The sequence below is a fragment of the Pristiophorus japonicus genome, chromosome 5 (assembly GCF_044704955.1).
Source record: "Pristiophorus japonicus isolate sPriJap1 chromosome 5, sPriJap1.hap1, whole genome shotgun sequence".
Taxonomy (NCBI): domain Eukaryota; kingdom Metazoa; phylum Chordata; class Chondrichthyes; family Pristiophoridae; genus Pristiophorus; species Pristiophorus japonicus.
Window position 1 is genome coordinate 235188734 of NC_091981.1, and position 22447 is coordinate 235211180.

At 46.9% G+C, this 22447-nt stretch overlaps 1 protein-coding gene across 3 annotated transcripts in view; it reads left to right on the top strand.

Annotated features, from left to right (window-relative positions):
• Positions 1 to 22447, top strand: part of spag6 (sperm associated antigen 6) — a 237255-nt gene that overhangs the window by 12106 nt on the left and 202702 nt on the right. Inside the window, exon 2 of one of the 3 annotated variants that reach the window (XM_070880079.1) lies at positions 890 to 968. The exons of the other annotated variants lie outside the window; for them this stretch is intronic. The gene's annotated coding sequence lies outside the window, so the exon portion shown is untranslated. The remainder of the gene's footprint in view (positions 1 to 889; positions 969 to 22447) is intronic. 3 annotated transcript variants of the gene reach the window in all.

Consider the following 22447-nt stretch of genomic DNA (forward strand, 5'->3'; position numbering starts at 1 on the left):
ATACGTTGGAGATGTCCCATTGTTCCACAGCCCTTGCAAATGTATCCTTTGAAGCGGCATGAATGGAAACGATGATTATCCCCGCAGCGCCAACAAGGTAATGGCCTCGCGTTCATCACCCTTCATGGTGGACTCTGAGACATCTGCGGACGTACAGCTGCAGGCATGTGAGGCCTGCCCTGTACGCTACGATTCGAAAACAACATTACTTTATTCACAGTACTTGTAGCAGCACTTGTGTGCTGAGAGATATGCAAGTATTGTCACTGGTGGCGCTGAATGCCTGGGCTATCGCTATGGCTTTACTTAAGGTTGGGGTCTCTACAGTCAAAAGTTTGCGAAGTATTACTTCATGGCCAATGCCAAGTACAAAGAAGTCCCTGAGCATGTGCTCCAAATGTCCTTCAAATTCGCAATGTCCTGCAAGGCGTCTTAGCTCGGCGACACAGCTCGCCACTTCCTGGCCTTCAGACATTTTGCACATGTAGAACCAGTACCTCGCCATCAGAACGCTTTCCTTCGGGTTAAGATGCTCCCGAACCAGGGTGCACAAATCATCAAACGATTTCTCTGTGGGTTTCGCTGGAGCAAGCAGATTTTTCATGAGGCCATACGTTGGTGCCCCTCAAACGGTGAGGAGAATCCCCCGTCGTTTGGCAGCGTTCGCTTCTCCTTCCAGCTCGTTGGCCATGAAGTATTGGTTGAGTCGCTCCACGAAGGTTTCCCAATCATCTCCCTCCAAAAATTTCTCCAGCATGCTCACTGTTCTGTGCATTGTTCCGGTGGGGTTCGATATCTGTATCTCTTCGCCAGTTGTTGTGTATGAATAAAGAGTCTGACCAGATACTGTGAGCTCAAAGTAAAGTGTGACCTTAGTCTTTTATTGCAGGTCTCCAGAGTGCCTCTCCAGCCTGTGAGGGCTCCTTAATCAAGGCATTGTGGGATTCCTTGGGACTCCATTAAACAAGGTATTTACAGGTTTACATATATAACCCCTCTAATCCCAGGAATCAATCTAGTGAACCTTCATTGCATCGCCTCGAAGGCAAATATATCCTTCCTTAAATAAGGAGACCAAAACTGTGCACAGTACTCCAGGTGTGCTCTTACCAGAGATCTGTACAACTGTAGCAAGACTTCCTTACTGTTGTACTCCAACCCTCTAGCAAAAAAGGCCAACATGCCATTTGCCTTCCTAGTTGCTTGCTGTACCTGCATGCTAACTGTGTTTCTTGTACTGGACACCCAAATCTCGCTGAACATCAACATTTAATAGCTTCTCACCATTTAAAAAAATATTCTGTTTTTCTATTTTTCCTACCAAAGTGAATAACCTCGCATTTCCTAACATTATACTCCATCTGCCACCTTATTGCCCATTCACTTAACCTGTCTAAATCCCTTTGCAGGCTCTTTGCATCCTCCTCACATCTTATTTTTCCACCTGGCTTTGTATTGTCAACAAACTTGGATACATAGCACTCAGTCCCTTCATCTAAATCATTAATATACATTGTAAATAGCTGAGTCCCAAGCACTGATCCTTGCAGCACCCTACTAGTTACAGCCTACCAATCTAAAAATGACCTGTTTATCCCTACTTTCTTGTTTTCTGCCCGCTAACCAATCCTTTAACCATGCTAATACCTTACCCCCAACCCCATGTGCCCTTATCTTGCTTAACAGCCTTTTATATGGCACCTTATTGAATGCCTTTTGGAAATCCAAATATACTACATCCACTGGTTCCCCTTTATCTACTCTGCTTGTTACAACCTCAAAAAACTCTAATAAATTTGTCAAGCACGATTTACCTTTCATAAAACCATGACTACTCTGCCTAATCATATTATGATTTTCTAAGTATAATGGATTCCAGCATTTTCCCGACGACTGAGATCAGGCTAACTGGTCTGGAGCTCCCTATTTCCTCTCTTCCTTCTTTCTTGAATAGCGCTTACATTTGCTACCTTTCAATCTGCTGGGATCTTTCCTGAATCAAAAGAATTTTGGATTACTAGTACTTAACCCTTTAGGTGCTGTAGACACATTCAGGCTACAGGAATTCATGACTTGTCAAAAGCCTGCGTTCTAATTTTTACAATGAGAAACACAGATTTTTTTAGGCAAAGCAATGGCAGTTTTATGAAGTGGATGTGGAACAGGAGGCAGAAGAAACCAAGTGAAATATATTAAAGTTAAAAACAAACAGGAATAGGATAGAATGGTATATATTAGTTAGAACAAGAAAAATAAAAAAGGGCAAAAAGATGAGGCAATGGGCGGAGGGAGGGGGGGCCGCGGGGCGGGGAGGAAGAAGAGAGAACAAGAGATAATGATAACGAGCTCAAACTCCCATGGTGGGATTTGAACTCAAGCTCTCTGGATTATTAGTCCAGGCCTCTGGATTGTTAGTTCAGTAACATAACCATTAAAGTATAGGCTTAATATTTCCCTAGTATTTTCTTTTTTCTCTGTCATTGTAGGTTAGCATTGTATTGCAATTGTTTATCACTTGTTGCTATCTACTACCTCACAAAAATAGAAATAAAAGTCAGGTCAGGTTCAATGTTTAATGTGCTACATCATTAGCTTTATAAATTTATTTCCCACTTCTGAAAGATCCTGAATCAACTATAGATGGATTATTTCTTAATGTGTGAAAATGCTGGTAAAATGGGCAAGAAAATTTGTTGCAACACAAGTTCTGTGAAATAATTTTTTAATATTGTAAAATAATTGTTCAAGGGCTAATTAGAAACTAAATTTTGCCTTGAAATGTTTGTTTTTGTTTAATTATACAGAATAATAGGCTGTTAAGGAATGCTTCTGTGATCTGGTGTCAGCCTTGGCCAGGAGTGTCAGGATGTTAGCCTTGGTGCAGTAGTAACACTCTCACCTCTTGAGTCAGACGTAATGGGAGCCCCACTCCAAAGACTTGAGCACATAATCTCAGCCAACATTGAAGTGCAGTACTGAGAGGGTGCTGTAATGTCAGAGGAGCCATCTATTGGATGAGACATTAAAATGAGGTACCATCTCCACTCTCAGGTGGGCATACAAGATCCCATGGCACCATTTAAAGAAGAGTATGGGAATTTTACCAGTGTCCCAGTCAATATTTATTCCTCAACCAATATCACTCAAATAGTTTAATTGGTCATTTATCTCATAGCTGCTTATGGGACCTTGTTGTGCGTAATTGTCTGCTGTGTTTCCCTACATTGCAGTAGTGACCAATGTTCCCTTTAAGCTGCGCATAGCTGCACAGTGCCATGGAACTCCCATGCAGCGGGCTCACTAGCTTTTAAATGGGAAAAACCATGCTGCGTGATGTTTTGAATGGGCCGTGCAGCCCCTTAAAGGGGCCGCGCACCCAAAAAAAGATGAAAGGGAACATTTTCAGTGACAACACTTCAAAAGTACTTAATTGGCTGTTAAGCACGGTGGGACTTTAGGTCGTGAAAGGTGCTATATCAGTGCAAAAAAATATAGTATATCCAGCACTTCCAGCAGATGCTTTTAATCCATAGTGTTGCAAGACTAGAAGTCAAGATTAGCAAAACCCATAATGGGCCAGAGACCAGAATCCTCCACCACACATGTGGAATAGACTCCATTAATAGTAGTTAAGGCTATGTTGATTAGTTCCTTTGAAATGGAGTTGCACAGATATCTGATTATGAAAATAATTAAAGGTTGTATGGAGAAGTATAGATACAACTAATCAAAACTTTCCAGAATGTTACAGTTTCAGTTGAACCTATTGGGCTTAACTAGGTAAGACTAAATAACATCAACCTGTTATTACATAGCTTTTGATCTGGGTCAGAGACTTTTCTTATAAGTTTTATCTGTGGTTATTCATTTTCTCAGAAAACTAAGCTGGGAGGGTCCATGACAGTGTATGTCTAAGTTTACTGATGACATTCTACCACCTAAGTTAGGTGGCACAGTGTAGATGGGAGCAGAAAGTTGCAAAGGGACATTGCAAACTGTAACTAGTAGGGTGCCACAGGGATCAGTGTTGGGGCCTCAACTATTTACAATCTATATTAATGACTTGGATGAAGGGACTGAATGTAATGTAGCCAAACTTGCTGATGATACAAAGATAGGTGGGAAAGCAAGTTGTGTGGAGGATACAAAGAATCTGCAAAGGGATATAGATAGATAGAAGTGAGTGGGCAAAAATCTGGCAGATGGAGTATAATGTGGGAAAATGTTGAGGTTATTCACTTTGGTAAGAAAAATAAAAAAGCAAATTATTATTTAAATGGGGAGAGATTACAAAATGCTGAGGTACAGCGGGATCTAGGGGTCCTTGTACATGAAATACAAAAAGTTGGCATGCAGGTACAGCAAGTAATAAGGAAGGCAAATGGAATGTGGGCCTTTTTTGCAAGGGGATGAAGTATAAAAGTAGGGACGTCCTGCTATAACTGTACAGAGTGTTGGTGAGACCACACCTGGAGTACTGTGTACAGTTTTGGTCTCCTTATTTTGCATTTTTGGAGGTAGTTCAGAGAAGGTTCACGAGGTTGATTCCTGAGATGAAGGGGTCTTATGAAGAAAGTTTGAGCAGGTTGGGCCTATACTCACTGGAGTTCAGAAGAATGAGAGGGAATCTTATTGAAACATAAGATTCTGAAGGGGCTTGACAGGATAGATGCAGAGAGGATGTTTCCCCTCGTGGGGGAATCTAGAACTAGGGGCATAATTTCAGAATAAGGGGTTGCCCATTTAAAACAGAAATGAGAAGGAATTTCTTCTCTGAGAGTCGTGAATCTTTAGAATTCTCTGCCCCAGAGAGCTGTGGAGGCAGGGTCATTGAATATATTTAAGGTGGAGATAGACAGATTTTTGAACGATAATGGAGTCGAGAGTTATGGGGAGCGGGCAGGAAAGTGGAGTTGAGGACAAGATCAAATCAGCCATGATCTTATTGAATGGTGGAGCAGGCTCGAGGGGCCAAATGGCCTACTCCTGCTCCTATTTCTTATCTTCTTATGATAGATTAAGTGAGCGGGCAAAACTGTGGCAGATGGAGTTCAATGTGGGGGAAGATGTAAGGTCATCTAATTTGGATTTAAGAAAGATAGATCAGAGTATTTTCTAAATGGCAAGAAGCTAGAAACCGTGGCTGAACAGAGAGATTTAGGGGTTCAAGTACAGAAATCACTAAAAGCTAGTGGACAGGTACAAAACATAATTAAAAAGGCTAATGGAATGTTGGCCTTCATCTTGAGTGCTGCAATGCAATGGAGTGAAAATTATGTTACAGCTGTACAGAGCTCTGGTGAGCCACCATTTGAAGTACTGCTTTCAGTTCTGGGAAGCGCACCTCCGAAAGAATATATTGGCCTTGGAGAGGGTGCAGCGCAGATTCACCAGAATGATACCGGGGCTAAGAGGGTTAAATTATGCAGATAGGTTGCATTGGCTGAGCTTGTAGTCCCTTGCATATAGAAGATTAAGGGGTGAAGTAATTGAGCTGTTTAAGATAATTAAATGATTTGATAGGGTATATAGAGAGAAACTATTTCCTGTGGTGGAGAGTTCATAACAAGGGAGCATAACATTAAAATGAGAGCTAGGCCAGTCAGGGGTGATATCAGAAAGCATTTCTTCACACAAAGGTTAGTGGAAATCTGGAACTCTTGACCCAAAAAGCTGGTGACGCTATATCAATTGAAATTTTCTAAACTGAGATTGATAGATTTTTGCTAGGTAAGGGTATTAAGGATTATGGAACCCAAGCAGCTAGGTGGAGTTTAAATAGTGATCAGCTATGATCCAATTGAATGGTGGAACAGACTCGAGGGACAGAATGGCCTACTCCTGTTCCTATATTCTTTTGTAAATTGTAGGTTTGTGGTATGGCACATCAGTAAATTTAAAGTGGCCCCAAGAGACGTTTTAGAACAATAGGCAGGGGGCCACATTCAAGGGCTGTATGACCTACTTCTACCCTCAACGCTGAACAGTCACGAGCAGAAATTTTGCTGATGAAAGTCATGACACAATGTGGCCAATTTATTACTACAATGCTAATATGCTAGTAATATTTCACTTAACTCCTACAAGTTAAACCTTCTTCGTAGCCACGCTGCTTAGAGGGAATGTTGGGGGCATATTCCCTGTGGGTGGGGAGGAGCAAGAATGCTTCCCCATGGCCCTCCAAGGTCCTCCCACCATAGCCTCCCCCCCCCCCCCCCATAAAAGCCCGTTCCCTGGATAGGACCTCCGTGTGGTTGGGGATCGGACCCCCTCCCCACCCCTCTCAGGGTCTGGGCTTGTACCTACCCGGAGCTGTGGTCTCTTCTCCAGCATTCCCTGCCTGACTGGAAGTCAAGTCTCTCAATCAGGCTGCTTCCGGGTGTGGAACCTGTCAGTGACGTCACAAACATTCTGTGGAGCTAAAACTCCACAGAATGTGTGTTACCACCCCCCCTCCCCCCACTTCCGGTGGGTCAAGAAGATAACATTTCCCCCAACATTTCAGAAAATCATAGGCACAAAGCAGGTTTAAGATGATCTAGTTTGAGCCTTATTATACATGCATTTGGATCTGGATCATATCATGCCAGTGACAACAAATTAAATTCTAACAAGCTGCCCTTGTAATGTAGAACCTGGTGTTGTTTCTGACAGATTATCCTCACAATTTACCACCTTTTGTTGTTGGCATAGAAAATAAACTTCAGTCCAAGAAAATTAGCATCTTGGTTTGGTTTGTTAGTTTAAGGATTAAAGCTATTTTATTACAAACTGATCAGCAATATTTTGAAGGTACTGAATAGATAGGTTCAGGTGGGACAATACATTGGACACAAATTGTTAGGATTCAAACTTCTTATTCTCATCTCTGTTATGTGAATGAACTGAAAGGATGGCAAGCAATTCTTGCACACCACCTGGCAATTTTCTTCCTTCCCTGTTCCTCCCGAAGGAGTTATCTCATTGGATACAGGTCCAGACACTCTAATACCTTGCTAAAGTGGCTATTATTTTTGTGAATATCAGCATGCTGTTTGACCATGAGGCAACACAGCCCAGTCTATTTAATTTCTTACTTGATGTTCATGGGTACTTTCATTAAGGGGAATCACTGGATATTGAACAGCAGCAGGCGCCCTGGCTGATTTTTTTCCCTTGCTCCCAGAGATGATGAGAATCAGAGAGTTCCTACAACAGCTCTGGTGAGATCAATTGGAGGGAATTTTCCAGGGAGTCAGCAGGCGCGATTGGTGGCTGGTTGGGTGGGAAAAATATATTTTTTGACAGCAGGGTGGTTTGAGTCCTCGCTGTCAACCCACCGCCACTCGCCTTTTCCAAATGTCAGGTCTGTCAGCGCTGAGCAGACCCGACACGTAGCGGTGGGGGAGGCAATTCAGGTCATTACGACCTTGTTAACAGAGAACTGACCACTATTTTCAGCTCACCTTCAGAATTTATCAAGTTGCCCACCGGGTCCATGCTGCTCAGGGATCACCTCTGGTAAGCTGGGCGGGAGTTGAATGGCCATGGAATTATCTCATTACTTGACAGCTGGAAATGTGCTATAAAAGCTCCCATTGCACAGCTGCTCACTTTCAAAGCTTGGAAGCTGTTGCTTACTGCATTTGGAAGACAGATTGAGCTTTATGCAGATTGCGTGTTTGGCGCAAACTCTCTATCCAGTGTCACCTCATTGGAACAACCACTCTCACCATTGACAGGTTGCTTCTGTCATCTCACGTTCACCTGCCATTTATTACATCAGAATGGGTACAGTTTATACTCTGCTCCCCTTGGTCCTCAGAATCTGACCACAATCAGGTGCAGCACCAGCAGAACCAGGCATACCAGCAGCACCACCAACAAGAGTGCCAACCTTCTCCTCAGCCAGCTGATGCTGTACAGGGCATCAGTGCATGTAACATGGTAATCATGGGGAACTTGGAACTTTAATCTACATATAGACTGGGCAAACCAAATTTGCAGTAATAATGTGGAATACGAATTCATGGAATGCATACAAGATCAGTATTCTAGATCAGTATATTGAGGAACCAAGTAGGGAGCAGGCTATTTTAGATCTAGTATTGTGCAATGAGAAAGGGTTAATTAATAACCTTGTAGTAAAGGGGCTGAACAGCACCAACCCTTGTACATGGCCTTCTTTGACCTCACAAAATTCCTTTGACACTGTCAACCGTGAGGGACGATGGAGCGCACTCCTCCGTTTCGGCTGCCCCCAAAAGCTTGTCACCATCCTCTGCCTGCTCCAAGAAGGCATGCAAGCCGTGATCCTGACCAACGGATCCACCACAGACCCAATCCACGTCTGGACTGAGGTCAAGCAGGGCTGCGTCATCGCACCAACGCTCTTCTCGACCTTCCTCGCTGTCACCTGAGAACTCGCTTTTAGAGTCGATTTCGAGGGACTGCCTATGATGATGATGGAGTAAAGGGGCCCTCAGGGAAGAATGACCATAATATGATAGAATGTTATATTAAGTTTGAAAGTGATTTAGTTAAAACCGAATTTAGGATCTTAAATCTAAACAAAGCAAACTAAGTAGGTATGAAGGGCGAGTAGGCTAAGGTAGATTGGGAAACTACATTAAAAGGTATGACGGTAGACAAGCAACGGCTAGCATTTAAAGAATTAATACATCATTTACAACAAATATACATTCCTTTAAGGCACAAAAACCCCACAGGAAAAGTGGTCCAACTGTGACTATCGAGAAGTTAAAGATAGCATTAGATCAAAGGAAGAGGCTTATAATGTTGCCAAAAAGAGCAGTAAGCCTGAGGATTGGGGATTTTAGAATTCAGCAAAGGAGGACCAAGAAATGAGAAAATAGAATATGAGAGTAAACTAGCAAGAGACATAAAAACACATTGTAAAAGCTTTTATAGGCATGTAAAAAGGAAAAGATTAGCGAAAGTAAATGTGGGTCCCTTGCAGGTTCAGACAGGAGAAATTATAATGGGAATAAGGAAATGGCAGGGAAGTTAAACAAATAATTTGTGTCTGTCTTCATGGAAAAAGATGCAAAAACCTGGAAATAGTGGAGAATCAAGGGTCTAGCGAGAATAAGGAACTGAAAGAATATAAGAAATAGGAGCAGGAGTAGGCCATTTGGCCCATCGAGTCCATTCCGCCATTCAATAAGATCATGGCTGATCTGATCATGGACTCAGCTCCACTTCCCCACCTGCTCCAGATAACCCTTTACTCACCTGTCGCTCAAAAATCTGTCTATCTCCGCCTTAAATATATTCAGTGACCCAGCCTCCACAGCTCTCTGGGGCAGAGAATTCCATAGATTTACAACCTCTGAGAGAAGAAATTCCTCCTCATCTCAGTTTTAAATGGGTGGCCTCTTATTCTGAGACTATGTCCCCTAGTTTTAGTTTCCCCTATGAGTGGAAATATCCTTTTTGCATCCACCTTGTCAAGCCCACTCATTATCTTATGTGTTTCGATAATATCACCTCTCATTCTTCTGAACTCCAATGTGTATAGGCCCAATCTACTTAACCTATCTCCATAAGTCAATCCCCTCATCTTCGGAATCAACCTAGTGAACCTTCCCTGAACAGCCTCCAATGCAAGTACACCCTTCCTTAAATACAAAGACCAAAATTGTATGCGGTACTCTAGGTATGGCCTCAGCAATACCCTGTACAGTTGTAGCAGGACTTCTCTGCTTTTATACTCTATCCCCCTTGCAATAAAGGCCAACATTCCATTTGCCTTCCTGATTACTTGCTGTACCTGCTGTTATGTATTTAACCCTTGGCAACCTGTATCACACCACCACCAGAGGGCCTACCTGTTGGAGTCCCAAGGGATCCCAGCATCCCTTGGGAGCACTGTATATAAGCAGGCCTCCCATGCGGTACCTGCACTCTGGAGTCTAATTAAAGGAACTAAGGTCACACTTGCTCATTGGTTACAGTACTCAGTTTCATCCTTTATTATGAGCGTAATACCTGCATGCTAACTTTTTGTGTTTCGTGTACTGCAACACTTTGCAATTTTTATCCTTTTAAATTGTAATTTGTTTTTCTATTTTTTTTCTGCCAAAGTGGATAACCTCACATTTTCCCACATTATACTCCATCTGCCAAATTTTTGCCCACTCACTTAGTCTATCTATATCCCTTTGCAGATTGTTTGCATCCTCCACACAACTTGCTTTCCCACTCATCTTTATATCATCAGCAAAATTGGCTACATTACACTCGGCCCCATCACCCAAGTTATTAATATAGATTGTAAATAGTTGAGGCCCCAGCACCGATCCCTGCGGCACCCCACTAGTTACTGTTTGCCAACCGGAAAATGACCCATTTATCCTGACTCTCTGTTTTCTGTTAGTTAGTCAATCCTCTATCCATGCTAATATATTACCCCATCCCTGCGAACTTTTATCTTGTGCAGTAACCTTTTATGTGGCACCTTATCGAATGCCTTCTGGAAATCTAAATACACCACATCCATTGGTTCTGCCTTATCCACCTTGCTCGTTACATCCTCAAAGAACTCCAGCAAATTTGTCAAACATGATTTCCCTTTCATAAAACCATGCTGACTCTGCTTGATTGAATTATGCTTTTCCAAATGTCCCGCTACTGCTTCCTTAATAATGGACTCCAGCATTTTCCCAATGACAGATGTTAGGCCAACTGGTCTATAGTTTCCTGCTCTTTATTTGCCTCCTTTTTTTAAAATTTAGAAATAAATTAGTATTAGTTTAAAAAAAAATAGTACTGGAGAAATTAATGGGACTGAAAGCCGATAAATCCCCTGGACCTGATGGCCTACATCCTCGGAATTTGAAAGAGGTGGCTCTAGAGATAATGACGCGTTGCCAGCTGGTTTCCTTAAAGGGACAATGGCCAATTTTCGAAAGGTTCCCACGGATTGGAAAGTAGCAAATGTAACCCTGCTATTTAAGAAAGGGGGGAGAGAGAAAATAGGGAACGACAAACCAGTTAGCCTGATATCAGTAGTAGGGAAAATGCTAGAATCTATTATTAAGGACATGGCAACAAGGCACTTCAAAAATAATAATAGGATTGGGCAGAGTCAACGGAGTTATGAAATGGAAATCATGTTTGACGAATCTGTTGAGGTTGTAACTAGCAGAATAAATAAGGGGGAACTGGTGGATGTGGTGTATTTGTTTTTTCTGAAGGCATTTGTTAGGTTATTAAACAAAACTAGGGCTCATGGGATTGGGGGTTATATACTAGCATGGATTGAGGATTGGTTAACTGAGAGTAGGAATAATTGGGTCATTTGCGGGTTAGCAGGCGGGAACTAATGGGGCACCGCAAGGATCAGTGCTTGGGCCTCAGCAATTCATAATCTTTATAAATGATTTGGATGAGGGGATCAAATGTAGTATATCCAAGTTTGGGACTATAAGTTGTGAGGAGGATGAAAAGAGACTTCAAGTGGATATAGACAGGCTAAGTGTGCGGGCAAGACCATGGCAGTTGGAATATTGGGCCCAAGTTTCGAGCCGCACCTAGAACAGCGCAGTCCCGACCTGGACGCCCGTTTTTCGTGCTACAAAGTGCGCCTAAAAAAACCCTCCAGATTCTCCACCTCCCTGCAGGTCCTCTGGCCCTCGGCACAGCGCAGCAAGAGCTGTAGGGGGCGGAGCCAGGTCCCTGCGCTGAAAACAGTGCCGGGACCTCTGCACATGCGCGCTACAGTGGGCGCGCATGTTCAGTAGCTCTAGGCGCCCAAAACTGTGTGGGAGGGGCCGAAGCACGCAGCCCCTAGCCCTGGCCGAATGGCCTCATTGGGGCTGCGTGAATAAGGCTCCTCCCACGGCCAGCTCCTGCTTCCTCCCGATTCGATTCCCGCCTCCGGACCGGACCCGACACCGACCTGACTCCCGCTTCCACCCTCCCCCCGCCCCGGACCGGACCCGACACCGACCTGACTCCTGCTTCCGCCCCGCCCCCCGACCCGACCCGACTACTGCTCCCCCCCCCCCCCGGACCGGAACCGACCCCGACCCGACTCCCGCTCCCCCCCCCCCCCGGACTGGATCCGACCTGACCTCCCTCCCCCCGACCTGACCTGACCTCCCTCTCCCTCCCTCCCCCCGACCTGACCTCCCTCTCCCTCCCTCCCCCCCCAACCTCCTTCCCCCCCTCAATCACCCCCCCCAATCACCCCCCCCAATCACCCCCCCAATCACCTTCCCCCCCCAATCACCTTCCCCCCCAATCACCTTCCCCCCCCAATCTCCTCCCCCCCAATCTCCTCCCCCCCAATCTCCTCCCCCCCAATCACCTTCCCCCCCAATCTCCTCCCCCCCAATCTCCTCCCCCCCAATCTACTTCCCCCCCCAATCTACCTCCCCCCAATCTACTTCCCCCCCCAATCTCTTTCCCTCCCCCCCAATCTCCTTCCCCCCCCAATCTCCTTCCCCCCCCAATCTCCTTCCCCCCCCAATCTCCTTCCCCCCCCAATCTCCTTCCCCCCCCAATCTCCTTCCCCCCCCAATCTCCTTCCCCCCCCAATCTCCTTCCCCCCCCCAATCTCCTTCCCCCCCCCAATCTCCTTCCCCCCAATCTCCTTCCCCCCCCCAATCTCCTTCCCCCCCCCAATCTCCTTCCCCCCCCCAATCTCCTTCCCCCCCCCCAATCTCCTTCCCCCCCCCCAATCTCCTTCCCCCCCCCAATCTCCTTCCCCCCCCCAATCTCCTTCCCCCCCCCAATCTCCTTCCCCCCCCCAATCTCCTTCCCCCCCCCCAATCTCCTTCCCCCCCCCCAATCTCCTTCCCCCCCCCAATCTCCTTCCCCCCCCCCAATCTCCTTCCCCCCCCCCAAATCTCCTTCCCCCCCGCCAATCTCCTTCCCCCCCGCCAATCTCCTTCCACCGCCAATCTCCTTTCTCCCCCTTCTCCCCTTTATCCCCTTCTCCCCCCTGCCCCTTCTCCCCCCTCCCCCTTCTCCCCCATCCCTCCCCCTTCCCTCCCTCTACCCCCCTCCTCCCCCTCCCCTCGCTGTCAGAAACACAGACACTGACAGACAGAGAATGAGAGACACACACAGACAGACAGAGAGATAGAGACACTGACAGAGACACACTGGGGGAGGCATCCCAGCACGCTGTTGGAGGGCTCCCGGTGCTGCAGTCGGTAAGTAGAAAATGTTTTATTTATTGATTTAAAAAAAAAATTATTTCATTAATTTTTTTGGATTGATTTATTGGTTGATTTATTGATGTATTTATCATTTATTATTGATGATGGCTCTTTATTTGTAAAACTGAAGTGTTTAATGTTTGTAAACTTCCCTTTAAACCCCCCCCCCCACCATTCCCTATGCCTGATTTGTAACCTACGCCTGATTTTCTAAAGTGTAGACAAGGTTTTTTTGAGTGTACAAAAATCTTCACTTACTCCATTCTAAGTTAGTTTGGAGTAAGTTTTCACTCACGAAACTTTGAAATCAGGCGTACGTGGCCGACACGCCCCTTTTTGAAAAAAAATTCTGTTCCAAAGTGAAACTGTTCTAACTGACTATAACTGGAGCAAACTAAATGACGAGAATTCCGATTTCTAAGATACTCCGTTCTACACCAGTTGCTCCTAAAAATCAGGAGCAAATCATGTGGAAACTTGGGGCCATTATGTGGAGAAATGTGAAGTTATCTACTTTGGTAGGAAAAATAGAAAGGCAGAGTATTTTTTAAATGGTGAGAGATTGGGAAATGTTGGTGTTCAGAGGGACCTGGGTGTTCTGGTACACAAATCACCGAAAGGTAACATGCAGGTACAGCAAGCAATTAAGAAAGCAAATGGTATGTTGGCCTTTATTACAAGAGATTTAAGTATAGGAGTAAAGATATCTTACTGCAATTTATATAGGGCCCGAGTAAGACCACACCTGGAGTAATGTGTCATCATCATCATGGGAAGTCCTCAAAGTCGAGGATGACTTGCTTCCACTCTGAAAGTGAGTTCTCAGGTGACTGAGGAGTCCAATGTGGGACCTACAGGCTCTGTCACAGGTGGGGCATTCAATGGTTGAAGGAAAGGGTCGTCGAGGAGCCTGGGCTAATGCTCGCTCCTTCTGCTGTCTACACTTGGCTTCTGCTTGTTCTCGGCGATGGGACTCGAGGTGCTCAGCGCCCTCCCGGATGCTCTTCCTCCACTTTGGGCAGTCTTGGGCCAGGGATTCCCAGGAGCCGGTGGGGATGTTGCACTTTGAGGGTGTCTTTGAAGTGTTTCCTCTGCCCACCTGGGGCTCGCTTGCCGTGTCGAAGCTCTGCATAGAACGTTTGCTTTGGGAGTCTCGTGTCGGGCATGCAGACGATGTGGCCCGCCCAATGAAGCTGATAGAGCGTGGTTAATGCTTCGATGCTGAAGATGTTGGCCTGAACGAGAACAATGATGTTGGTGCGTCTATCTTCCCAATGGATTTGCAGGATCTTGTGGAGCCAGCGCTGGTGGTACTTCTCCAGCGCTTTGAGGTGTCTGCTATATATAGTGCACATCTCTGAGCCATATAGGAGGGCAGGTATCACTACTGCCCTATAGACCATGAGCTTGGTGCCGGATTTGAGGTCCTGGTCTTCAAACATTCTCTTCCTCAGGCGACCGAAGGCTGCGCTGGTGCACTGAAGTCGGTGTACTGTTTTGGTCTCTTTACCTAAGGAAAGATATACTTACCATAGAGGGAGTGCAACGAAGGTTCATCAGACTGATTCCTGGGATGGGGGAATTGTCCTATGAGGAGAGATTGAGTAGACTCGGCCTATATTCTCTGGAGTTTTGAAGAATGAGAGGTGATTGCATTGAAACATACAAAATTCTAACAGGGCTAGACAGGGTAGATGCAGGGAGGTTGTTTCCCCTGGCTGGGGTGTCTAGAACCAGGGGTCACAGTCTCAAAATAAGGGGTCGGCCATTTAGGACTGAGTTGAGAAATTTCTTCATTCAGCGGGTGGTGAATCTTTGAAAAAGGCTCAGTTGTTGAGTATATTCAAGACAGAGAGCGATAGATATTTGAATATTAAGGGAATCAAAGGTTATGGAGAAAAGAACTGGTGAGGAAAAAAATAAACAAGTAAAACAAGTTTGTATGTTTTTAAATTCTTAAAGTCAAAGCTAGGCATAACACTGGGTTTGACTCAAATATCTAAAGAGATGTGGGTGGGTTGTCATTAGCACAGGAGTTACTCATGCTTTTGGAAGAGCACAGGAGCTGATGATGTTGCAGTTCAAAATTCTGCATGAAGCTTCACACATAATTTCTTCCAGTAGAACTCTCTGATACAGACATGGTTATCCCCTAGATCTCCTAGTCCTTCCAAATGAAAAGGTTGAATACAAATTAAGCTGTACTTGTTGATGCAGTATAATTGAAGCATACATTAGCCTGTTATTATGTTCCTAGCACAGATGAGACTGCACACGGGGAGGTTAAAGTAACAGTGATCTCAGTCTTTATTAAGACACTCCAGAGTGAGGAACAGGCCTTAGGGGCCAGCTTAAAAACACTGCTCCCAAGGGATGCTTGAATCCCTTGGAACTTCAGGGGATGCACTCCCTGGTGGTGGAACATAGGAGTCATGCTTTACAGATACACAACATCACTCCCCCCGCCCTCCCTCCCCGCCAAAGCCAAAGTGAAAACTATTTTCAAGGTGAGGCGATTGGGAGCCTTTCGTTCCCTGGTGGACCGCCTCGGTACAAATGTCTGTTCTGGTGTGTTGGCTGTGCCCCCGCTGAGCTAGCGTGTTGTTGGCCCTGCAGGGCTGTTGGGCGTGATGGGTTCGATTTCCTGGCCCGGGGTGGTGTCGTTGATCCTTTGGGTGTGTGTTGTGGGCTCGTAAAAGGTGGTGTCTGCTGTGGGTTGTTCAGGACAGTCTGTGAACCGCAGCCTCGTTTGGTCCAGGTGCTTTCTGCAAATTTGTCCATTGTCTAGTTTGACTACAAACATCCTACTCCCTTCTTTAGCTATCACCATGCCCGCGATCCACTTGGGACAATGTCCATAGTTTAACACATACACCGGGGTCATTCAGATCAATTTCCCGTGACACAGTGGCGCGACCACCGTTTACATTTTGTTGCTGCCGCCTGTTATGTAATGATGTGTGTATCGTCCCAGTACCTTAAATGTATTGTAAGTACTATGCCACACCACAGAGGGCGCTGCGGTGGGAAACCCTAGTAGTATCTGTAACAAAGGCTATAAAAAGCTGACCACCACACCTGGGAGGCACTCTGGAGCTGAACAATGAAGGACGAAGGTCACAGCAGTTAGACTTACACCAGACTGTGTGGAGTCAGTGATTTGTGTGCTACATACACCACATTGGCAACGAGGAAGCGGACGAACTCCACGCAACCATGGCTACTCTGGGCTCGCTAAAGGATTTTACCGTGGGCAATGATTGGGAGGCCTTTACGGAAAGGCTCGAGTACTACTTCACAGCAAATGACCTGACGGAGGACACATACGCAATGAGAGAGAAGCGTAAGGCGATATTGCTCTGCAGTTGTGGAGATGAGGTTTACTGTCTCGTCAGGGATTTGCTGGCACCTGGGAGCGCCAGGGACAAGTCATACGAGGAGCTGACTGAACTCATTCGTGACCAGTTGAAACCGAAGGAGAGCATCCTCACGGCCAGATACAAATTTTACCATCACTGCAGACCTGAGGGCCAGGATGTCACCAAATATACTGCGGACCTCAGGAGACTCGCGGCGCCGTGTGATTTTGGGGCACACCTTGACGAGGCTTTGCGGGACGTTTTCGTTATGGGGATTGGCCACGAGGTCCTCCTTCACAAGCTGCTGGCCACGGAACCCACAGTCACTCTGACAAAGGCCATCGCCATCAGCCGGGCACATATGACCTCGACTTTCAGCACCAAGCAAATAATCCACACAGTCTCGAACCCGGCAGGCACTGTCCACAGGATAGCGCCCACCACGGACAAAACTGCAGAACGTGGCTCTGCCCAGGGCAGAGAGCACGGACCTCAGGATCCTGGAGCTCAGAGTCCGCTGAGGGGGGCTAATCAAGCAGCACCATGCTGGCGTTGTGGAGGAAGCCATGGGGCTCACCGGTGCAGGTTTGCGGAATACACGTGCAATAACTGCCATGTTAAAGGCCACCTTCAGCGTATGTGTAAAAGAAATCAGACTCACCATGTGGCTGAGGAGATGGGGGATGATCCACTGTTCAGCGAGGAGCAGGTAGAAGAAAATGAGGTGTTGGGACTATACGTGCACCGATGATTCGCCCCCAGTGATAAGTGAAGTAAAAATCAACGGAGTCCCAGTGAGTATGGAAGTGGACACGGGCTCGGGTCCGTCGTTGATGAGTCGGAGAACTTTTGATAAACTGTGGATTAACCCAGCTGCACGACCCAAGCTGGTCCCGGTCACGGCGAAGCTGCGTACCTACACCAGGGAACTAATACCTGTTCTCGGCAGAGCGATGGTACAGGTATCCCACCGGGACGAGACGCACGCTTTACCTCTGTGGGTCGTTGCAGGCGATGGGCCGACGCTCCTCGGCCGGAGGTGGATGGGGAAGGTCCGTGGGAGCTGGGAAGACTTCATTCCTCCACAGGCTGCTGCTCCCCGGGGTGCTGCCGTTCCCCGGGTCCGCAGAGAGCAGCGCCGACCGAGCTGGAGCTGCAGCCTCAATCCACCCACAGGCAAGTCCCAGCCCCGGACCTCACACAGAGACCCTGCAGCCTCAGCCCCCACAGGCAAGTCCCAGGCCCGGATCTCACAGAGACCCTGCAGCCCCAGCCCCCACAGGCAAGCAGCCCTGCACAGAGGGGCCCAAGGCGGGGTGGGGGTTGAGGAAGTTACCAAAATAGTTGAGTCGCAGGAACGACCGCAGCTCCGTGACGTTCTGTGGCCTGGGTGCGTTCCTGATAGCCTCTGTCTTTGCGTCTATGGGCCGAATGCCATCCACCGCGCTCTTTCTCCCCAAAAACTCCACTTCTGTTGCCATGGAGACGCATTTCGATCTCTTCAGCCACAGCCTTATGCGATCCAGTCGCTGGAGGACCTTCTCCAGGTTTTGTAGTGCTCGACGGTGTCCCCACCCGTGACCAATATGTCGTCCTGAAAGACCACTGTGCGTGGTACCGACTTGAGTAGGCTCTCCATGTTTCTCTGGAAGATCGCTGCAGCCGACCGAATTCCAAACGGGCATCTGTTGTAGATGAACAGTCCCTTGTGCGTGTTGATGCAGGTGAGGCCCTTCGAAGACTCCTCCAGCTCCTGCGTCATGTAGGCCGAAGTCAGGTTGAGCTTGGTCAACGTCTTGCCTCCTGCCAGCGTCGCAAATAGGTCGTCTGCCTTAGGTAGCGGGTATTGGTCCTGTAGCGAGAAATGATTAATAGTTACTTTATAATCGCCGCAAATCCTGACCGTGCCATCACTTTTGAATACTGGAACAATCGGGCTGGCCCACTCGCTGAATTCCACTGGGGAGATGATACCCTCGTGTTGCAGCCTGTCCAGCTCGATTTCCACTCTCTCCCTCCTCATGTGAGGTACTGCTCGCGCCTTGTGGTGAATGGGTCGTGCCTCTGGGACCAAGTAGATCCGCACCTTCGCCCCGGAAAATTTTCCAATGCCTGGTTCAAAAAGAGAAGGAAATTTGTTCAGATCCTGGGTACATGAGGCCTCATCGACATGTGATAGCGCTCGGATGTCATCCCAGTTCCAGCGGATTTTGCCCAGCCAGCTCCTTCCAAGCAGTGTGGGGCCATCTCCCGGTACAATCCAGAGTGGCAGTTCGTGCACCGTGCCCTCGTAGGTGACCTTGACCATGGCGCTGCCCAGGACAGTGATGAGCTCTTTGGTGTACGTTTCGTGTGGATGGGGCTCAGGGCTGGTCTGAGTGCCTTGTTGCACCAGTCTCTCAAACATCTTTTTACTCATGATGGATTGGCTAGCGCCAGTGTCCAGTTCCATGGCTTTGGGTAAGCCATTCAATTTTACGTTTAGCATTTATAGGTGGACATTTCGTCGAAAATGTGTGCACCCCGTGTTCTTCAGCATCTGCCTCCTCTCTCTGAGGCTCAAAATTGCTTTGATCCACCATGGACCGATCTTCCTCTGCCACGTGGTGGTTAGCAGGTTTTGCAGAGTTTGCAGCTCATCTGCAAGCTCGTTGGAGGTGCCCCATTGTTCCACAGCTCTTGCAAACATACCCTTTGAAGCGACCTGAATAGGCTGAATGGAAGCCTCCACAACGCCAACAAGGTGTGAATTGCCTTGCATTCATCCTTTGTTGCGGACTCTGAGTCATCTGGGTCACCTGAGGCCTGCTGGCAGTTGCAGACTCGTGGTTTCTGCCCTGTACATTTCTGCTCGCAAACACAGTTCCAGTTAATTTATGAACATTGCTAGCACTTGTGTGCTGAGAGATTTGTTTGGTGTTATCACTGGTGGACATAAACGCCTGTGCTATCGCAATGGCCTTACTGAGGGTCGGTGTCTCTACAGTCAAAAGTTTTCGTAGGATGGTCTCTTGGCCAATGCCCAGTACAAAAATGTTTCTGAGCATTTGCTCCAGGTAGCCATCAAACTCACATTGTCCTGCAAGTCGTCTCAGCTCGGCGACGTAGCTCACCACTTCCTGACCTTCAGATCGCTGGCACACGTAGAACCGATATCTCGCCATCAGCACGCTCTCCCTCGGGTTAACATGCTCCCGAACCAGTGTACACAGCTTCTCATATGACTTATCTGTGGATTTTACCAGAGCCAGAAGATTCTTCATGAGGCTGTAGGTCGGTGCCCCACAGACCGTGAGGAGGACCGCTCTCCTTTTTGCAGCGCTTCCTTCTCCAACCAGCTCGTTGGCTACAAAGTACTGGTCTAGCCGTTCGACATAGGCTTCCCAGTCCTCACCCTACGAGAACTTCTGAAGGATGCCCACAGTTTGTTGCATCTTTGCGTTGGATTCGTATACTCGTCGTTAGTTATTGTGCTCCTAACATAGATGAGACTTCACTCAGGGAGGTTAAAGTAACAGCGACCTCAGTCTTTATTAAGACACTCCAGAGTGAGGAACAGGCCTTAGGGGCCGGCTTATATACAGTGCTCCCAAGGAATGCTGGGATCCCTTGGGACTTCAGGGGATGCACTCCCTAGTGGCGGAACATGGGAGTGCATGCTTTACAGATACACAACACCTGTGGCGGTGTGATCTATCAATTGTACTAATTGCCATGTCTTTGTGTTCCTCGCAACAACCAGGGCCAAATTTGTGAGACTGTTGCCTTTGTCACAGTAGTCCTTGGTTCCACCCTGTTACTATGAATCTTAATATATATATTTTTTAAAACTGTTTTGTGTGCTCTCTGTTTAAGATTTCCTTGATGGACTTTTTTTTCCATCCCTAGCTTCAAAGTGTTTTCTGTGCATGTCCTGCTCTGGACTGCTCATAGGTGGCCCAGGGGTGAAATGGACATGAGGCTTCATTTGTCGAGTTAATTGGCCTCAAGCTGTTCCACCAGTAATACATCCTCTCATTAACTCCTCCTCAGAAGCTAACTTATAAGCAGAGGGGAGGAGTGCAGATAGACCTGTTGATCCTTTGATTTTATAACTATTTCTTGAAACAATATCTAGGTAACAGTTTTGGATTGTATAAAAACCTAAGTCCATAACCTTAATAGGGGAATGCCTATTCTCTTCACATTTAAGGCAAGAAATTGCTGTTGGAGGTATTCTGGAAAAATGCTTTATGCATTCATATTGCATTCCTCTATTATTTTAAAAGAGCCTTTAACCTTATTGTAAAAGGGTTAATGCCTCTGCTAAAATAGCAGTCAGAGGAATGTCATATGAATATGTTAAGCAATCATCTTCTAATATTGGCAACAGTAATTATCTCATCAAGTTTCTTGGTTTGGGGGTCACATCTCTGCACATGTCCATGTTGGGGGGAGGTGGAGGATGAGAGATGATCACTGAGGTGATTGGGCAGGTGCAAAAGGCTAACGCGTTGCTGGACCTCCTCACTAGGTATAGAATGTAAAAGCAAGGAAGTGCTACTTCAGTTATAAAGAGATCATCTGGTCTGATCTCATTTGGAATATTGTGTTCAGTTTTGAGCACCCACCGTAGAAAGAATTTAATGGCTTTAGAGAAAATCCAGCGACAGTTCACCAGGTCTATACCCAGATGAAGAGACTAAACTTGATAAGAGACTGGGTAATCTTAAGTTATATTTCTTGGAAAAGAAAAGATGATTTGATGAAAGTGTTTAAAATAATGAAAGAAATTGACAGGGTACATAATGGATGGAACAACCTTGGCTAGGGAAATCCAGAACAAGGGGGAATCATTCCAGAGTTTGAGCTAAGCCAGTTAAGTGAATTCAGGAAAAGCTTCTTTACAAAGTGTTGTAAGAAGGCCGTCAAGGCAAAATCTATTGAGGTATTTAAAAGAGAGATGAATACTTAGTTGAGAATTAAGAGTATTGAAGGATTTTTATTCTGCAAGTATATAAGGTGGCTGTAAAGATACATGGGTGAATTTCCCATCTGGCCCCAAATTACAGTCAGTGCAGAAAATGCACTGTCAGGTCGACCTCAGAGTTGGCCGACAATTGAAATAAAATGGAGGCGCCGGTAGTGCGCACTCCTCTTTAAGGACGGACACGCCACCCAGCCCCACACAGCCTTCTGTGTAGGGTCAAAATTGCCCCCCCTCTTTAAGGCCCATTACTGCATCTGAGAGGCGGTAATGGAGCAGATAGGCCTCACTGACTGGGGGTAGACGGATGGGCCGACCCGTCCTAAATTGCCCCCGGGCTGAGAGCGGCGAGAACGGGTTTCCCCGCCGCCTGTGCTGCCACCTGTCGGGCATGCGTTGACACACTCTCCACCGGCGGCGACCCCTTTCCGACCCCCCCCACGGGAAATTGCCCCGTGTTTTGAAATAGTCCCGTGGGAGCGGCGGCGCCACCAGTCAGTACCACTACTAACTTTCCCCTGTATGGCTGGGTAGCGTGTCCGCCCTTTAAGGGGAGTGCGCACTGCCGGCGCCTCCATTTTATTTCAATTGTTGGCCGACTCTGAGGTCGACCTGACAATGGTGGCCACGAGTTTGGCAGGGCTGCCAATAGGCAGCCGGCATCCTTTCTTGGGTACTGGGCTGCTGGCCCAGTCGAAACCCTCCCTGGTGGCCCAGTGGATCCAAATAAACTATTTGCAGAGTTCGCAGTGGCCCTCCCCTTTAACTGAAAGGGAGGCACATTGTGACACGTCAGCGCGACGCTGATGACTAGGAGCTAGGTCGCCATGCTCCAACGCCACTTCCGGCCCTCACCACTGCCCGGAAGCTGAATTTTCTTTTAAAAAGAGCTCAAAATCACTCGATTCTCCACCCCAATCCATCTACAAGATCGGTGAGTGCGTCATTTCTTG